This window comes from Salvia miltiorrhiza, chromosome 4 (assembly GCF_028751815.1).
Source record: "Salvia miltiorrhiza cultivar Shanhuang (shh) chromosome 4, IMPLAD_Smil_shh, whole genome shotgun sequence".
NCBI classification, from domain to species: domain Eukaryota; kingdom Viridiplantae; phylum Streptophyta; class Magnoliopsida; order Lamiales; family Lamiaceae; genus Salvia; species Salvia miltiorrhiza.
The window spans coordinates 26,857,331-26,862,886 of NC_080390.1; positions in this window are offsets into that span (position 1 = coordinate 26,857,331).

Here is a 5,556-nt window from a genome sequence, read left to right on the forward strand (position 1 = left end):
ATTACATTTGTGAATAAAAAAGGAATCAGATTTGACATTTAATGTATCCCTGATTCACCGCCCATTTACCCATTTCATCTTCATCTCCATTTCTCGACCGCCATTAGCGAGGAAGAAGTAAAAGTTCCGGCCAACAAGAAATTTCCCTCACTTACAGAGGTCGCTATTCATCTATATTCGTCGAAAGTTCCGGCAATCGAACAAGGTTTGAGAGTCCACCTTTGTTTTTTTTTTCATACTCCATTTTTCGATGAACAAATTTTGCAAATCTAGTGATGTGGAGTAAGGTTTGTTCATCTACGGCCTTTTTTTTCGCTGGATTGTAGGGAGATTTGTTTATATGAATATTGTTGCTTTATTTTTTGCAATTTTCGGTGAGTGTATGTGTTTAACATTGTTTACTTTTTGCAATTTGTTTATATGAACATTATTGATTGTAGGGAGATTTGTTTCAGTGAATGTATGTATTTTTTGTAAAGCGATGATTTTTTTATTTCCATTGGGTTTTTTAAATTTTCAGTGGGTATTTTCTGGCCAACATGTCACTATGTGGTTGAAGCTTTTTTTCTTTAGACTTGCAACTAAGGTTTTGTCGTCAATTGTTTCTGAAAATTTTGTAGTATTACTAAATACAACATGGTTGACTGTTGTTCTTGGAAATACTGTTGTTCATATGAACATATTAAGTTTTACTCATTTTATTTTGTGCATGTGAACATAGTAATTATTTATGAACAAACTGCTTTGTTCATATCTTTATTTGGATATGAACATGACAAGTGGCTACTGGTCGTTCGTATGCTCATGTATGTTTTTTGTGTGAATGTTTTAGGCATTACTTGTTCATGTCACAGCAAGGCCAACAAAAACACAACAGACACAGGTTTATACCTCATGCGCCATTTGGAGATTTTTATGGGCGATGGATCAACAAGTTGGAAGAGTGGAATGTCGACGTCGTCTCCACGTTATATGAGTCGTATGCGAATTAGATATTGTGGCACAATTTTAAGTTGCGAGTACAATGATGTTAGGGGAGGGCTGCTGAAATGTGCGTCTACACATTATTTGAGTTGTGTAAGAATAGTAACTTCAGTGCTAACTATGTCTTGCTTGGATGAGACAATTCAGTAATATGAACAAGTTATAGACTTCCAAAAAATACTATACGTTTTATGTCATATTTCAATAAAGCACAGACTCATGATTGCATTTGGTAGTTGAAATCAAAGTTTATTCATTTTTCATTGTTCTACTTTGCTCATATATGCTTATGAAAAAATGTGCAGAAATTTGGTTATGCATCGTTGTTCAGTAATATCAAAGACTCATCCTTGTAATTTTTTTAATGTTTTATAAATGATGTGTCATGTTCAGAATTCATAACAAAAAACATATTCATTAATTGGAAAGTGTCTGCTCATAATTTAATACAAACATGAATAAAAGGTAAAGTCAAAATTGTTCAAAGCACAAACTAATGTAATAAATAAATCTACATTCGTTTTATTCACATGAACAACATACATGAACATTGTGATAATTAATGAACAACAGTCATGAATGTGATTTTATGTTCGCACGAACAACATACGTCGATGTTACAATATGCATGTGAACAAAGCCCTATCAGCATTCGAGTTTATTCATATGAAAAAATACATGAACAAAGAACATGCTCATTGATTGAAAAATGCATGTTCATAAATAACAACAGTCATGAATAAAAGATAAGGACAATTTTTGCAAAACGAACCATTGTTTAATAAATGACTAAATAACAATAGAATAAAATTTATACAAAATCGTGTGTTAGTGGGGTCATTAAATATATGTTTTTTAACCAAATCAAAAATATCATAATTATAGGATATTATCTTGCATGAATTTAGGAAAGTAGCGGATTATAAGAATAGATGAAATACTACTATACCCCTTATCTCCATATATATACGTTGAATGTAAAATCAACTCACAACCGTTAGATTCACATAATCAAGGACTAAGATCTATTCTTAGGTGTCACAAAAATATGACATTCTCACATGACCCTCTCCCTATATATATATATATATATATATATATATATATATATATATATATATATATATATAGGGTTAGTATCAATAGAGAAACACCTTAAGATTAAGAATAGAGAAATAATCTCTACCGTAAATTCAACACAATCTAACGGTTTCTAACAATTGAAAGATTTACAATTTAATTGATTCGAAAATTTGTAGCTTAATTTTTTATAAATAAAAAGGGTATTACAGTCAATGAGAGAAATGCTAATGATTACGTATCCAACCAAATTCCACATTTTTCGACTTTCCATCTCCAAATTTTGGTAAACAACATTCAATATCATTTGACTCTCCACACCAAACTTCTCCGTGTAGGTTTTTATGCCAGACGACGGCTGAGTCAGAGAAACCATTTGTGTCTCATCTGAAAAACACTAACAGGCGTCGCCGATTTCTTTCAATGTTTTTGCTAAAAATGTGGCAAGATTTAGTCAAATGTTGTAAATCATTTGAATGATTTCTGTTTTCAGAGTATGAATGTAGAAAAATTGTGTGTAATGTTGAATTAGATTTAGGAATTTTTTCATGTGGGTTTATGTTCATTGAAGAATTATGTTATGTTCATTAGAAATTGAGTTTTGTTCATTCGGTTTTTCATATGGATTTCTGTTCATCGAAGAACTATACTCTGTTCATTAGAAATTGAGGAGTTATGTTCTGTTCATCGTCATGGGTATTTCATTTGGGTTTATGTTCATCGAGGAGTTATGTTATGTTCATTAGACATTCAAGTGTTGTTCATCAAAGAATTATGATATGTTCATTAGAAATTGAGTTTTGTTCATTGGATTTTTCATATGGATTTCTGTTCATCGAAGAACTATACTTTGTTCATTATAAATTGAGTTTTGTTCATTGTCGTGGGTATTTTATTTGGGTTTATGTTCATCGAGGAGTTATGTTCTGTTCATTAGACATTCAGTGTTGTTCATCGAAAAATTATATGTGTTCATTTAAAAATTGTGTTATGTTAATAGAAAAATTATGTTTTGTTCATTGAAAATTTGTGATTATTCGTGACGTATTATATTCATGAATAATATTATTGATATGATCTGGTTGAGAATTGTAAAAATATTTAACATAAGATATTTTGAACAAACGTAAAAAATTACGAACATCCAAAAAATATATTCGAATTGTTCTTGTTGACATAAAATATTTAACACAAAATATTTCAAACAAACGTACAAAAATTACGAATATCTAAATAAAATATTTAATTTTTTTTCCTGATATAAAATATTTAACATAGAACTTTTCGAATAGGCTTAACAAAATTATGAACATTTAAATAAAATATTCGTTTCTTGCTGACATCATATATTTAACATAAAACATTTCGAATAAGCACCTAAAAAAATTGTAAACATCTAAATAAAATATACTTTATTATACAAATTATGAAAATATTTCCTAATAGAGCAAATTACGTTCGACAAATCAGTAAAAGCTATTCAAGATAATTATTAAATTGATCATATAAAAAATTATGCAAGATATTTTAGTATGTTGTTTTATATATTATTTATTTATAATGATATGTTTCTTTGTTAATAAAAAAATATACCAAATAATAGACGAATACATATGCAAATTCAATTAATATAGATTTTGAATTTTTGTTATTTTGTTTAAAAGTAATTAAAGACTGATTTTGGAGATGATGTAACTAAAATTTTAAGAGAATTATATAAACATAAAATTGTTTGTTTCTAAAATAGTGTTGGATTGCCAGATCATTACATCAGAAATAGACACGGCAAAATTCGCCAAAAAAAAATAGTGTTGAATTGCATATTATATTTAATCGTACAAGAAATAAAATTAATGATAAACCTTGTTTTGAATATGCATAATACATAATACATAATACACGTCTAAATAGGTTAATTAAAGATATGATGGCAGCCGTTATTTTCTACCAAACATATAGAGATTTGGTTGCGCATATTCGTAGGAATTACACATTATCATATAAAGAGGAATTACCTTTGTATCCTTTTCGGCTAAATCAAAGGAAAGAAATCAAAAAGAGATGGACCGTGAGATCAATGGAAATAAGCGTCTAAGATTTCTTCTCAATTCTCACAATATATAGTCTTCTCAATTGAACTTTCCCCTATATATATATAGGGTTGCATTCTATGACAACCACTTCTATAGATAAAGAACAAAGACCACATCTAGTCCATTCATCTAATCTCGGTCCATATTATTTCCTGATATGATTTTTAATGTAATTAAAAATTGTTTAGTTATCCTTTATCAATCACAGAAGGACAATTATGTAATCTCGAACTCACAGAATTTGGTATGTTGATCCAATCCCGAAAATTACGCAAATTCTATTCTTGTGTGATCTAATCTGTTAGAATGGAGCAATATTCTAGGTTTCATGAAATATCTTCATCGCTGAATCAATTTCTGAAAGTCTGCACCCAATTTTTAATCTCCGTTTTGCCAAAACGCTTCATCGACGAGAACCATCTATGGCGTCATCCCTCTCTCCATCTCTCGCGTAACCGACGGCAGACGGCCAATTAGGGAATGTTGCTGCCGCCGCTCGCCTCCCACTTATCCGTCTCTCACGTTTTCGGCAATGGACGACCAAGGAAGGAGCGCCACCACCGCCGCCTCTCCTCATCCTTCTCTCGCGTCTCCAGCGGCTGACGACCTAGAAGGAGCCGCTGCTGCCTCTGTCCGCTACGTCGCCTTCCCTCTCTCACCACACCCTCTCTCACCACAAAGGGATTCACGTCTGGAAATCAAGGCGGCGCCCTGCACGACTGCCTGACACTCGCAAAGACTGGCGACGTGCTGCTCAGCGTCGGGAGAAAATTCCGGTTGCTGGAAGTGAAGGTTGCGCTTTGTGCAGCTGGCTCTGGCGAGTGAAATTTGGTCAGCTCTGGCACATGTAATTGCTCCATTTTGCTAAATATTCCAATTTCCTCCATCTTAAACTCTTTTGCAAAAAAGTGAAATTTTCTTCATTAAATTCACCACATCAATAACTAAGAGTTCAAATTATCATCAACTAATCCCTCAAATTATGAACAATTAGGCATAAATCAACTATGAATCAAAAATTAAAGATGCAGTGCAATAGACTAATGAATCAAAAATTAAAGAAGCACGTCCCTTTTTTGTTGTGTGAATGGAGTTTCTTTGCAACAGACCAATCTTATAGATATGTTTCCATAATTAACAGATTTGATTAGATTAGATATAATTTTATGAGGTAACGGATATGATTTGAAAAGACAATTACCAACTTATCCTTACTGCAAAATAATAACCAAAACAAATATTAAAAACCAGCCAAATCAAATCAAATCACTACCGTACAATATCCTAGAATAGACACGCAATTCGGTCTTCGTTCTCTACATAGGAGAGTGGTCTCCATTGAACTCTTCCATATATATATATTTGCATATAAGACCATGAATTTTTCAGAGAAAATGTG